Here is a 14,650-nt window from a genome sequence, read left to right as displayed (position 1 = left end):
GTACTGTGGACACATTCCACCGACTACGTGCACTTAGAGCATTTGTGTGGGGATCCCTGCTCTGTCTAGCCCATCATCCGTCCCCAGCTAGGCTTGGGTATGTCGCCTTCCCACCGCGCTAGATCAGACCCAGCTTGTCCAGCTAGCCCCATATCTCCCCCCCACACACACACCGGATCAGACCACTGGGACCAGTGAATCAGCCTGGGTGGGAGGAGGAGCAGGAGAGTGCCAAGCATGGGGGCAGTATGTACCATTGGCCAGGAAGGTTATTGAGCCCCCGGCATGGACTGGGCTGGGGGATGTGGAGCAGCGGGTTAGGCCGGTGCGGCAGAGGGAGCATTCAGCACGGCAGGAAGGTGGTGGAGATGTTGGGCCAATGGCCTACAGGGCTTTCCTAGGGGAACACGGAGACTCCCCTCGTTCCATTTCTCTGTGCGCAGCACAATGTCAGGATGGGAATGGGGCCAGTAGGGGCTCCCCAGGAGGCTGCTTCCCCGGAGCTGGGCTTCATGTTCTTTGCCACGTGAGGCACAGACTGTCCCCCAGACCTCTCCGCAGTGCAATCCTGTGGGGATTGGATGGGCAGGTGCAGCAGGTGGAGAGAGGCGACCTCAGCTGAGACTCAAAGCGAAGGAGACTCGATGAGGCAGAGGCTCAGGGAGCAGGGGCTGTTGGGGAGGAGGCTCCTGCATCTGCAGCAGCAAGGTGAGTGGAGGGAGACCAGGGGCAGGGGGCGCTGGCAGAGCAGGGTGAAGCCCAGAACCCGCAGGGGCTGCCCGCGGAGGGAGCGCTGTAGGAGAGGACTGCGAGCTGGGGCCTGGGGCTTGGGACAGGGCAGCCAGGTTCTCACCTGTCACAATGGCTGGTCGAGGGGTCTGAACAGGTTCCAAACACCCTGCCAGGCTAGCTGGCGTGGCGAAGCTGCAGGTGCCCAGCATGGCGCCCGGGGAGGAAGGGGCCCTGATGGTAGTTGCCTGAGATTGCTGCTCGGCCGGCTGTTCCCTGGGCACTGCTCAGAGCCCACTTAGTTCAGCAGCAAGGCAATGCCAGGCCCCATCTGTGGCCGGGCATGGACACTTCTGTGGCAGCGAGAGATATGACTGGGCCCTAGGATGTCCCGGGCACATGGGCACAAGCCCTGCTCCAGGTGGAGAGGGAGCCCAGAGCCAGGGGGGTAAAAACCAGCCCACCTCCCGATGGCATCATGCTAGGCCCTGAGTCCCCAGGGGCTGGGCATGGGCTGGGCCATTTGAGCAGCAGGGAGGGGCCTCGGCAGGTGCTGACAACTCCCTTCTTCCCCCTTTGCAGTCGGTGCAGGTTTTGATCAATGACTTCCAGGGCACCCCCACCTTCAACTACAAGGCAGCTCACGTCTTCTTCCTCAGCCGTGAGTATTGGGGGTCGGGGGATCCCCCAGCTGGGAGCCTGGGCAGCAGCACATTGGAGCCTGGGGGTGGGGGGGTCTCTCTCTGCCGGCAGGCCAGTGCGCAGCACCCTGATTATGCTCTGCCCTCCTGCAGGGGATGCAGCCCCAGCAGGCCAGACCGAATGACACCACCTTTCCCTTCCCCCCCTTCTCCACCACGGGCCTGCCTCCAGCCAGCACGGCTCACAGACATCTGCAGCGTGTGCCCAGAAAGGCGGCCTCTGGCTACCATTCCCAGCATGCATTGCTCCATCAGTCCCAACTCGGTGGGGGGATGGGACAGCACCAGAATACCCAGTGTGTCAGGGTCAGATCTGCTTCTCCCCATTACAGCGGCAGGGGGACCCCAAGTCCCCGTTCCTCCTTGTGCATCATCCTATGTTGTACACTCCGGTCACTCAGCCCTGCGGGGGGGCTGAGGGCAGGGTGTGAGACAGGGGCTGCGTAGGAGAGATTGTGGCTCCCCCTCGCTGCTGATGCTGCAAAAGGCGAGAACCCGGCATGACTCTGGTTCGGGGGGGCTGGACTCATCGTTGACTCCTGTGTGGCCCTGCTGGCTTGCACAGGTTCCCCACAGGCGTGCAGCACTACTGCCCCTGCTGTGCCCGGTCTGGCCCCGTCCGTGGGGGCTGGCGCTGTGCTGGGGGTCCTGAGCCCTGTGCCTGTCACTCCCACCCACTGCCTCTGCCTTGCAGCCTGTCCTGAGCCTCTGTTCAAGGAGCTGAGGAAGTCACGGATCACCAAGGTCATCAAAACCCTCAAGGAGATCAACATGGCCTTCCTGCCCTACGAGAGCCGGGTGAGGGGTGGCCGGGCTTTGGAGGAGCAGGTCCGCGGGGCGGATGGTGACATACGACACCCCACCCTTAGTGTTTCATGTGGCTTGGCGGGGGAAGCTTTCCCTTCTAGGGCCCCGGGTTTGACGCCAGCACAGGGCAGCAGGGACTAGCTGGCTGCTCACACCCTGTGAGACGTGGAATCGCTGGCTTGCACCTGATGGGGATGGTAGATGTATGGGGGAGGAGGGCCCTGCCTCCCTGGCTTTACCAGCTCTTACTGATGGTTTATACTAGGCCTGCAAGACAGCCCGATACTCCACACGCCTGCCCTTTACCCAACCACCCCATCCCCTCCTTGTGTCATCAGTGGATTTCCCCCCTCCTGCCCCTGAGGGGCAGGACTGTGGTGTCAGCCCCATTGCATTGATGGGGAAACTGAGGCACAGAGAGACATGAGCCTGGTCTACACACAAAAGCTTTGTTGGTGTGGGTTTGTTACGGGGACATGAGAGTAAAAATCCCCCCTGTAACTGATGCAGCTGTGCTGGCAGAGCCCCTGGGTAGGTGCCGTTACGCTGGCAAAGCAGTCCTTTCGCCACTCTAGCTGATTTCATCTGGGGTACCGGTGCCAGCTGTGCCAAGAGAAGCTTTGGCTGGTAGAAGCTGAGTGTCCGTCAGGAGGCTTTGCTGGCTCACCCGTCCCGTTGCGCCAGCAAACCCTTCATGGGCCGATACTATTTATTGGTGTCCAAGCACGTTTGTCCCCATGGCTCGTTCTGTTCGGCCAGTGAAATAAGCAACAGCGGCAGACGCACCTTGATGCCGGGTTTGCCCGTGGCTATGCTGGGGCTTTTGCCAGACTAGAAGCGTCGCCAAGCCCCCTCCCCCAACATTGAGGGCACCTGGGAGTCTGCAGCCAAGTAATGACCTGAACCTGGGGCATCTTCATCCCAGGCTGGTACATGAATCTCTGGCTCGCTATCCCTCTACCACAACAGGAGTGACACTGGCAAAGGGATCTCTCCCTCACTAGGGGCTCGCTACAGCTCCACCAGGCTGGCCTGATCCAACAGCGCGTCTATGGGGCACAGCTGGCCTGGCTGCAAGCAGTTGGCACCGGGGTCTGATCTCTGCTCTCCCCTGTCCCCAAGGTGTACTCCCTGGACAGGCCATAGAGCTTCCACAACTGGTTCAGCCCCTACCGCTTTTTCGAAAAGAACAAGCAGATGGAGAATCTGGCAGAGCAGATTGCCACATTGTGTGAAACCCTGGAGGAGTATCCAGCCATCCGTTACAGGAAGTGAGTGTGCCCAGGGGGAGGGGTACCCAGCTATCCCCTATAGGAAGTGAGTGTGCCATGGAGAAGTACCCAGCCATCCTCTACAGGAAGTGAGTGTGCCCAAAGGGCAAGGGTACCTGGTTACCTCCTACAGGAAGTGCATGTGCCCCTGGGGGAGGAGCTGTTTCTGACCCACAGGGTTTGTCTTTGCTGCAGGGACCATGAAGATAACTTCCACTTGGCGCACGCTGTGCTGGCCAAACTCAAGGTGTTCAAGGCATACGAGCCCAGCATGGGAGAGGTGAGCGAGCTGTGTTGGCCACGCCCTTGCCATGGGACAGAGCCGCGGGGGAGCACATGAGAAGTAGAAGGAAGGAGGAGTGATTTAGAACCTGCTTGGAGATCCTGGCGGGGGGAGGGGTGGGGTCTAGACACCCTTGGAGATCCTGAGGGGTTGGCAGAACAATAGCATTCCCTGTGTGGCTGGATTAATGGCCCCAGCCCTTCTCTAACACTGGCTGTGGGCAGATCTCAAAGTGCTCTACAAAGGCTAGTGTCCTTATCCCCTCTGTATAGATGGGGAAACCGAGGCACCAACTGGGGAAGTGTGTGCCCAGCATAATCTCTTTGTTTATAAACAGGGCAGTTCGGTCACAGAACTAAGCTTCGCACGCAGAGCCTCTTCCACACCTGGACACTCCTGTCTGTGTGTGCTCCTACACCCATCACCATGGTATCAGAATCTCACTAATGAATTCAGCCTCCCAGGGGAGGCAGGGTGGCCTGTGTTACAGAAGGGAAACTGAGGCATACAGGGAGTCTGCCAGAGCAGGAATAGAACCCAGCTCTCCCGAGCCTTAGCCACAAGTCAGCCCTGGCCTGTGGGCTTCCCCTAGCTCCTGCCATCCCCGTCCCACCCCCAGCAGAGGGCAGCTGCAAACCCACCCTGCCCTGGATTCTCACACGGGAAACCCACTAGCTCCTGCCCCCCCTAGGAGAAGCAAAGTGATGTAAAATCCAAGGCCTGCCCAGATCTCTCTCTCCTGTCGCCTCTGCTCTTACTTCCAGCCTTTGCTGAGTTGCTGGGAGACTGTGCACCTGTGACCAACTGGGAATGTTTGTAATATCTTTTATGAATCTGATGCGTGCCTCAGTTTCCCTATATATTTCCTGGCTTCTCTGGCAGAGGGTGAAGGGGAAGGATTCTCGGGGAAGGTAAGAGTCATGCGGGGCGGGGGGGGGGGGGGGTGTCACCTCCCTGTCTTGGTGAAATGAAGAGAATCCAACACAGATCAGCCTGGGGGCCAGAAAGACCGTGCCAGCTCCAATGACTCCTGGCTGGATGCTCCCAGCAGGGAATTGGAGCAGGGCCCCCAGCTCGAGAACACAGGGTTGGGAAGGTTTGAGCTGGGGGATGAGTGCGGGAAGCTGGGAGCTCTCGCCTGAGAACTGACCAAGGTCAGGCCGAGGCCTGGTCTACACGAGGCAATTGGGTCGGTGCCACTGTGTCGCTCGGGGGTATGGGAAAGGCAGCATCACTGAAGCGGAGCAGCTGAAGTTGTTTACATGTAGACAGGCCCTGAGTGAGAGACCCGGAGCTGAAAACAGGTTTATCTGCAGCTCGGCCGGGCTCTGGGCTGACCAGAACGGCCTCTTGCTTTAACCTTCAGTGGGCTGGGCTGCCCAGGCTGGGGTCCAGGTGCCTAAGAAACCCGACTGTTCTGACAACGCTGGGTGAGTGGCCCTGTCACCCGGGCAGAGGGGCGTCGGGCCCTGCGGAGTGGACGGGTCTCTACCAGGATCTGTCCCAGCTGGAGTCGCTGGGCAGGGCTCACGGGGTAAAGACTAGTGGTTCAGTCTCAGGAGGTGGGGAGGCCATGTGGCCTGTCCTGGAGGAAGAGAGAAACCTGTTGGGGTCTGGCACAGCAAAGGGCTTCCTCCAGAGACTTCCACAGCTGGGACCCTGGCACCGACCCTGTGGATCCATGACTGCACCATTCCTCTCTACTTTCCCATCGACCAAGACAGTGTTCCCTAGTGGATAGAGCCCTGGACTGGGACGGGCGACCCGGGCTCTATTCCCAGCTGGGTGACCTTGGGCAAGTCACCTCCCCTATTTACCTCTCAGTTTCCACATCTGTAAAAGGGGGATAATGCTACCAGTCTCGGGCAGGGGGGCCCCCCTCTGGGATAGCTGGCTGCCATGGCACAGATGCTCTGTAACTCACAGCTGGCAGCACAGGCCTGCCTCCAGAGGGGAGCCTGGCACACACCTGGCTGCCCAAACCATCTACCCAGGGAAGAGACTGACAGCATGCTTGTTAACCACCGGAGCTACTTGCTGCAGCAGAGCTGGCTCCAGCCTGCAGCCCCAGTCTGATCTGGGCTATTCTCAGGAGCTGATAGCGGCGCTGGGGAGGGAAAATCCTGCTCTGTGCACACCCTGCTGCTGTGACTCCCATTGAGTCCCCCCAGGGATATTCCTGAGGCTCTTGCCAAGCCTCCCTGTCACAGGTGAAAGCACTATCCCCATGTTACAGGGGGGGAAACTGAGGCATGGAGCAGCATGCCAGGAGTAGGTGGCAGAGGCAGGAATAGGAATAGCCCAGATCAGGGGGACGGGGGCTCCCATTGCACTGCCAGGGGGAACTAGAGAGACCCCTGACCCCAGCGCCCGAGAGAACCTGTTGAGGGAGGAGCAGCAAGAACCTAAATTCGATCATTAACTGTGTGGGGTTCAGTGGGTTAGAGCGGATGGTGCTGGGAGCCAGGACTCCTGGGTTTTATGCTCAGCTCTGGGAGGGCAGTGGGGTCTAGTGGGATAGAGGGGGCCTGGGAGCCAGGACTCCTGGGTTTACCCCCAGCTTTGAGAGGGCTGGGAAGAGCAGGATCTCAGGATTTGATCGGGGAACTAGGACTTCTGGGGCCACGGACTTGTGTGCCTGGGCTGTGGGTGCATCCCAGGGGTGCTAGGGCTGACCTGTCTGTCCCCGTGCAGGTGTGGACAAGGAGAACCTCACCAAGCTGATCCGGCATGCCAACATCCAGCAGCAGAGAGACATCATCCACAACATGCTGTTCTGGGCATCTCTCTCACGCCTGGGGTAAGGGACTGGGGCCAGGGGCCAGCAGCTGTCCCCGTGCCAGGGGGCAGATCTGTGCTGCACAGGGGAGCCCAGGCCATCCTGGAGGTGCCACCCTATGGCAGTGACCTACTCCCAGCACAGAGGTGGCCTCTGTCCCTGTACAGTGGGGTGACGCCCTCCCCATATGAGGGTGACCCCCGAGTTACTCCCCATCTGGGGTGACTTCTTCTGCCCTGGCAGAGGATACTGGGAGTCAGGACCTCAGATTGCCAGCGACTGGAGCTGGTGACCACTGCTTGGGGTGGCCATGCGGCGAATGGGGGGAAGCAGCTCTGTTCTCCCATCAGTCTCTCTCTCTCTCTCTCTCTCTCTCACTCAGTGATCCATTCTGTTTTCTCTGCCTCTCCCCTGCCAGCCTGGCTGGCGTGACTCAGGTAGGCCACGCTCTCCCTGTCTGCCCCCGTTCCCACCCCGCACCTCCTCCCTGCTGCCTCTCACCCCCTCTCCCTTCCTCCCCCAGAGCAGGCAGCTGTGACCGAAGAGGAAGGCGCGGCTGGAGTCCAGCTACCAGCTCTCCCACTGGATCCCCATGCTCAAGGACATCATGGAGGTACCGGGCCATCTGCTTCCTGGCCTTGGGGACTGGGGTCACAACTGGCAGGCTGGGCCCAAGGGGGTGGTTTGGGGTCAGCCATGTGTAGAGCCCTGCATATCCGCGCCCCATTTCTGTGGATAGTGGATCGGCTGCAAATACAACCGTGCAGGGCTCTACTCCCCAGCAGCGCCTGGCCCGCGGCATCCAGCTCAGGCAGCCCGGGGCACGCAGGGCACTCGGGGCCGCCGGCCCGCAGCCAGTGGCTAGGCAACACGTCGGAGTTGGGGCTGTCCGGCACCCACTCGCCCCACCGCGCGGCTTCCTGTCCAGCAGCTCGAGCAGCACCAGTGTCCCCACCAGCTCCTGAGCAGCAGGATTTGGGATTGGAGAGGGTGAGGCCCTGGCACCCCACCCCTCCACCCCACTGTGATGCAACATGCTCTGCTGCTGCCGTGTACGCTCGTGACCCCCCAGGAGCGGCACGTGATGAGAAACCCCTTCCCCCCCAGCCCCCACCCCCTCCACACTGCCCCTTCTCCTCAAGACCCCGCCCCCACACTGCCCCTTCTCGAGACCCCGCCCCCTCCAAGCTGCCCCTTCTCCTTGAGACCCTGCCCCCTCCACACTGCCTCTTCCCTGCAAGACCCCTTCCCCACCCTCCCTAGCTGCTGCTGGTGTGGATGCGGATACAGGTAAAAGGCGGCTTGTGGATTGCAGGCTGATGCACATCCACATTTTTGTATCTGCGCAGGGCTCTAGCCATGTGAGGGGCTCATCAGCGAGTCCTCTCCTTCTGCCATCCTTAGGGGTCTTAAATCATAGACACGAGTGCAGGGGAGTTGTCTTACCCGGTGCTGAGATGCTGCCAGCTCTGGGGTGGGGCATGGGCAGTATATACAGGGGTTCCTCACCAGGGCTGAATTCTTCCTAAGGAGTGGCGGGCAGCTGTTAACAGCCGCCCAGCAGCGCTGCCCAAGAGTCTAGGGCAGGAGGTGATCAGTGTGTGGGGCTGGAAGTGCAGAGGATCCAGGCAGCACACTGTCATGACTGGCACTGGAATCTGAATGGCTGGCAGGGTCCTTGGCCTAACCTCCAGTGAGGAGCAGCTGTGTGACGTTCATCTAAAGGCTGAACTCCTGCAGCACAGTACTGGTCACTGACTGAACTGGGAGAGCACCCCCTGCAGAGCCCCCCGCCCACTCCCTGGGGTCATAGAGCACCCTCTGCTGACTCACTCGCACCTCCCAGCACCCAGTGGCTTTTCCTTAGAGGTCTCCTATCCAAGCACTGCCTGGGCCCAAACCTGTTTAGCTTGTGAAAGGTGACATGGTCACTCCTTCCCCCCACCCTTGCTGGGGGCTGAGCCCCTCATCACCCAGTCCTGTGGGGCACTCCTCAAGGGGGTGGGGGGCACACTTAGTTGCCTTCAAGCTACTGGCTTGGGGCTCCTCCAGGCCAAGAATTAACCCCCCGACCAGAGCTCCTGTCCCTGGCAGATCACAGGTGGGAGGCTCCCAGGCCCCTGTTCCAGCATTGTGATGGTTCCTCCTGTGGGATTTTGGAGCAGGTAGTTGCGGTAACCTCAGTCCCATGCATAATCCAATCAGGGGCGCCCCCTTCTGCGCCAGCCGCAGCTTGGCAGGCCTTAAGCTTCCCTGTACAAGTCAAAGCAGCGGACTAATGTAAAAGCCCCTATTATGTGGCATTAGGATGTATCATAGCCTGGGCCCCCTGTGTGGCTGGGACAAACCTTATGGAGCAAGAGGCAGGGCCTGGATCTGCCCGCAGCAGGGAAGGGGCACTGAGGGCAGCCCCCTGCCTCCCCCACCCCAAGTGAGGGGCCCTGGATCCGGCTGCAGGAGGTCTCTGCCCTCCCCATAACGGTGGATGGGTAGGGAGGTCACAGCAGGGCACTGAGCAGCTGAGGGGGATGTGGGGAGTTGGGGGCATCACTGGAGGAGTCAGCGTGCTCTTTGCTGGCTCCCCATGCCCCACCCTGGAAAGTGGGCCCCAGGCTGCTCCCCCCCAGGGACCCAATCATTGAGTAAGGAGCCATCTCAGCCCCTCCGCCCCAATGGGGCCTGGCTTGGCCACCAGGTCAGAGGTTCCTGCTGCTTGGCCCCTGCTGATCTGTCCTCCCCCGCCAGGACATCCTTGAGGACAAACTGGACAAGAGTCTGTGGCCCTTCGTGTCAGACCCGGTCCCTACCACCAGCTCCCAGGCTGCTGTCAGGTAAGGCTGAGCCTGGCTGGGCTGTGGACAGCAGAGCCCTGACACACACACCCCAGGGTGTGGGAGCCTCTGTGCCTGGGAGTGCATGGCCAGGGCCCTGCCCTCTGCAAGGGAGGGGGTGCCCAAGAGCCTGGAGCCCTGGACCCCTCTTACCATGTCCCCCACGCCCCAGCAGTCCCTCAACACACCAGGGTCCAGGATAGAGGAAAGGGACTGGACGAGCTTTAGACAGCACCCCCAGCCCAGGGCAGGTGCCACCCTCCCCTACTCCCTTCTGCCTGCTTTGGGACTCCTGTCCCACTGCCTTGGGCAGGGCCTGCCTCCCATCCTCCTCCAGGCCCTGCCCTTCCATGCGGCATTCCCTCAGCGAGCCCCTAGTATCCACACTGCCCCTCTCTCCCCCCAGCCCCCGCTTTGGGCAGTGCCCACCCCTACACCTGGCATTCCCTCAGCGAGCCCCTGGGATCCACACTGCCCCTCTCTCCCCCCAGCTCCCGCTTCAGGCATTGGCACAAGAACAAGCCAGCGACTGAGTACCAGACGGGCCCGTGCCTCATCATCTACGTGCTGGGTGGGGTGTCCATGTCTGAGATGCGCTGCGCCTACGAATTGACCGCGGCCACCAGGGGCAAGTGGGAAGTGGTGATCGGTGAGTAGGGCGAGTCCTGGGGGGAAGGGTGGCTGGAATGCCCAGGTCAGGGACAGTTGGGACCCCCTGGGCGGGGGAGACCCTAAAACTGCCTGCCCAGCACCCACAGGGGGCCCATGCTACCCTCTGTCCTCCCGCACCCAGGGGTCTGGGAACAGATGTGCTTGTCCCACAAGGCCTGTATCTAGCCACCTGATCTCCTGGCTCCCCAGGCCTCTCATTGCCCAGGGACCATGTGTGGGGGCCCAGTCAGACACCCCCAGTAACTCCCATAGGGATATGGCTCACCCCCTGCACACACCCCTCGAAGACCCAAGGGTGAGGAACACTGTCAGCGCGTGGATTCTTGCCTGGCTGTGCAGGGTACAGCGGCACGAGGGGTGCAGTGCCAGGCCACAGTGTAGGCATATTCCAATATTTGTGATTCTGTTCATAAGAAATTGTAAACCTGCAATATTGATTTATAATATTTATTAAATCTGCATTTATAATTCTTCTATTTGACATAATTGTAAATCTGCAATATTGATTTACAATTCTGAATTAAAGCTTGCAAACCGTACCTTGCAAACCGCTCAATTGGCTTTGCTTTCTCTAAATTGATACTTTCTCTCACTTGTTATTAAGATGGACGCTTGTAAAACTAAACTGCTCAATTTGACTCTGAATTGATACTTTCTCACTTGTTATTAAGATTGACGCTTGTAAAACTAAACTGCTCAATTTGACTCTGAATTGATACTTTCTCACTTGTTATTAAGATTGACGCTTGTAAAACTAAACTGCTCAATTTGACTCTGAATTGATACTTTCTCACTTGTTATTAAAATGGACGCTTGTAAAACTAAACGGCTTAATTGACTCTGCTTTCTCTGTATTGGCGCTTTCCATTGTTTGTAATGGAGATTGACATGCTTTTAACTAACTTCACTTTATGTTCAATTGGCTCTACTTTGCAAACAGATACTTTGTAATGGAGATTGACATGCTTGTTTGTAACACCCATGAAGAACCGCGAATTGGAGCGGCGCTCATAGAAATGTCACATAGAGACTCCCACCTTCTATAGTTTGGATCAGGAATGTTAAAAAAACGGGGAGTCTCAAATAAATAACACCTTTGTATAATAAAAGAAAGGCAATACTGAAGGAATGTCAAGAGACAGGGAGTCTCAAATAAAATAACAATACTCGGTGAAATGAGAAATGTGTTTTTTTATTAAAGTAAGGAATGTATGTGAATGAATGGTGGGTTTTGAATAAACAGGGAAGTGCCAGCCTAGGAATTTAACATCGATTGGCCGAAGAAGACGCCAGGTGGAGACAACCAGAGAACCCCCCCGGAGGGCAAACTGGGATCCACCGGACCAATTCAAAGGATGAAGAAAGCTGATGAGCACCTGACAGCCGTCCTGGAGCAGTCATGACTGACAATATGACAAAGCAAATTCCACGGACTGGCATAGGAAGAAATTCCTATAAAAATGGACACTAAGGACTGAGAACTTTGAGTCTCCAGTTCTGCCACTACCCTTCAGGAGCATCGGATGCGCATCTGACACGGACTCGGCTCCACTCTCGTGTACAGGTTACCTGGCCAGTACCCTGTCACGAGCAACCTCTAGGCTAGTAACTATAAACCCCTATGCAGAACTGGTATGAATGAATGAATGAATGAATATATAGATATATATATATAATTAAGTAAGGAATAAGTAACGATAGGACAGTGTGAGTTTTATATTTCTTTATTATATTTACAATAAATGTGGCATTTTGCCTTTTCCCTTTAATAAGATCCTGCTGGTTTTTATTTTATTGGTACAACAACAGGGGGTAGGAGAGAGTCTCTCCCCTCCTGCACTAGAGCAGGGTCCAGCTGCAAGGATGGGGGTGATGGTGATGCCAGCCTCATACCCGCCCCACTGTGCCCACCGCTGCCAACCACCTCTCTCTCCCCCAGGTTCCAGTCACATCCTGACCCCCAAGCGCTTCCTGGATGACATCCAAACCCTGAACCAGCTGGACCCCGAGGAGGCCTAGAAGCAGCCCCCTCCCCCCAGAGACTCTGCCCCCCACAGCTCCAGCTCGCTGTCCCCAGCTCCACCTCCTCTTCTCAACAAGGCACCTTCCCCCCTACTCCTGGCTGCGGTGTCAGTTCTTGGGGGGGGGGGGGGAGAGGGGGGGAGGGAACGACTCCTTGGCTGTTAGGGCAGAGGGCAGGCCAGGCTCCCTCCCTCTGGCACAGCCTCTAGGGCTGTCACCCTTTGTGCCCTGTGGCCACCCTGCCCCCGATGGGGTAGGGGCAGAGTCTGGCTCCATTATCTACCAGCTTCAGCCATTCCTACCTCCCCTGCCTGGGACCCAAAGCACAGCACCTCCCCCTCCCCCTCCTGTCAGCCCTCCGCTAGTGATGCGGGGCACGCAGAGGCTGCTACCACCATCTGGCTTTGGGGGGGTTGTGATCCAGCCACTGAGCCCCAGGCTGTGTCTGTCCAGTCTGCAAAGGCTTAAAGAGAACACCCCTTCTGCCCCCATATCATCCCCATTCACTGCCTTGGGGTGCTGGCCCAGCCCTGGCTCCCTGCACCCCTCCCATCACAGCCTGGCACCCTGGCCTCTTGGCCCTGTCCCCCAGTGGGGACCTCGGCTCCCGAAGGGGGGAGGGGTCCTAGCAGGAGTTGCAGTCAGAGTGCCCAAGTAAGTGGGGGTGGAGCCAGGACTGCGTAGGAGGCGCGTCCAGGGTTGGTCAGCAGCAGGTAGAGTGACCAGATGTCCCGATTTTATAGGGACAGTCCTGATATTTGGAGCTTTTTCTTCTCTAGGCTCTTATTACCCCCCACCCCTTGTCCCAATTTTTCACACTTGCTGTCTGGTCACCCTAGCAGCAGGGCAGAGCGGGCTCGCCACCTGATGGGCCTGGATCAAATGCCCCTGCCCAGTGGCAGACACCTCCCCACTGCCTTTCCCTGGGTATCAGAGCCACGCCCTGGGCACCTGGAGCCCCAGCTCCATCTGAGGCAGCCAGCTCCAGCCCCCTTGGGTCTGATCAAGCCCTGTGCCAAGCCTCACCCCCTGCATCCCATGGGCCCTAGAGGTCCCCTCCCTCTTGCCTGCCAGGGGGGCTGTGCTGGCAGGAGTGACCCCAGGTAAAGGCAGTGACCTCCTTTTCAGGGAGTGGCCTCGGTGGGGGGGCAGAGTTTGTGTGTTCGCAGCTCTGAGGCCCCCCCCCCCCGCCCATGATCACAAAGTCAGTGCTGGCCCTGCCCCCGGCTACTGCCCTGCCGGGCATGTGCCTGGGCCAATGAAGTGCATTGCCAAAGGCTGGCCGAGGTCTCTGTTGCTGTTCACGGGCTGGGGAAGGGAGGCGACAGGGCGGGGTGGGTGGCTGAGGGCCCAGGGAGCGGGATCTCCCCAGCTCCCCCTCCAGCCCTGCTGCAGGTCCCAGGCGTCCTGGCTCCGAGTCACCCGGCCAGCGCCGCCTCCCCGCACCCGGGAGCAGGGTGGGGCAGTGGCTGCTCCTTTCAGTGTTGGACCAGGGCCTGGGGGCTGCTCTGCTCTGGCCTGTGGTCGCCCCCTGCTGGTGCAGTGCTGCCTCACCCAGCCGTGCCCCAGAACCTCCACAGTTCCCTGTGTCCCCCTGCCCCTACTGCCTTGTTCTGCCTCTGGTCCGTGTGCCAGAGGGACCAGGAGGGAGCCCCAGGAGTCCCCCCAAGCCAGCTATAGGGTCCCCAGCAAGTGTGGGTTGGGGCAGGCACTGAGCAAGCACCAGGGCCCAGCCCCCAGGCTGGCCCCCACAGGGAACCATACCCATCCAGCCCCTGCCCCTCCCAGAATCAGCGCTGGAACCCAGCCCTCTGCATCCCAGCCCCTGCTCTAACCACTAGCCCCTGCTTCCCGCTCAGATGTGGGACAGAACACCTGCCTCCTTGGTCCCCCTCTAGGGCCTGGCCTTTGCCCCAACCCCCACCTCCTCCATCCTCCTGTGCCTAGAGCTGCCCCAGGGTCCCGCCACCCTGGCTGCTGCTGGCCCCCAGCCCTTGGGGCCCTGGCTGGCACCTGCATTGTGTGAGCAGCTGTGTAGGCTCGTCCCGCCAGCCAGGCCAGGCCTCCCCTCTCGCACCCTCTAGCCTGTGCCAACAGCTGGGGGTGCAGTGGCAGTGTCCCCAACCCCCCCCCTCGTTGGAGGGAGAAAGGAGACAAGGAGGGGCTGTGAGAGAGCCACATTCTCCTACCCTTCCCGCACCCTGCTCCCCCGGCTCAGCTCGGAGACTCGTCCTGCCTTTGTAGTCACTGGGCATGGGGGTTAGCGCCATCAGCAACCCCACCCCCCACCAGCTGGAGACAGTGAGAGACCAGTGCCAGGTCAAGGACCTGCCCCAGGACCCGGAGGTGTATGGGGGATCAGGGCCCAGAGCAGGGGTGACCGTGGTGGGGGATCAGACCCATCACTCATGAGGATTGGGGGTTGTCTAACTTCTCCTCTCAACCTGCTCGCAGGCTGTGGCCCCTCCTGCCCTCTCCCAGCCCATCCCCTGCTCCCTTGGTGCCCAGGGGGCACTCAGCCAGCCGCACAGGATCATGCACCCCGTGAGGTGGGA

The 14,650-nt window shown here is 59.5% G+C and overlaps 1 pseudogene; it reads left to right on the top strand.

Moving 5' to 3' along the window:
- Positions 1 to 939: 939 nt before the first annotated feature.
- LOC144277870 (syntaxin-binding protein 2-like) lies at positions 940 to 12,092 on the top strand (annotated as a pseudogene).
- Positions 12,093 to 14,650: the final 2,558 nt, after the last annotated feature.

Source organism: Eretmochelys imbricata, chromosome 20 (assembly GCF_965152235.1).
Source record: "Eretmochelys imbricata isolate rEreImb1 chromosome 20, rEreImb1.hap1, whole genome shotgun sequence".
Lineage (NCBI taxonomy): Eukaryota > Metazoa > Chordata > Testudines > Cheloniidae > Eretmochelys > Eretmochelys imbricata.
This window is presented reverse-complemented; position numbering and strand designations above follow the sequence as displayed.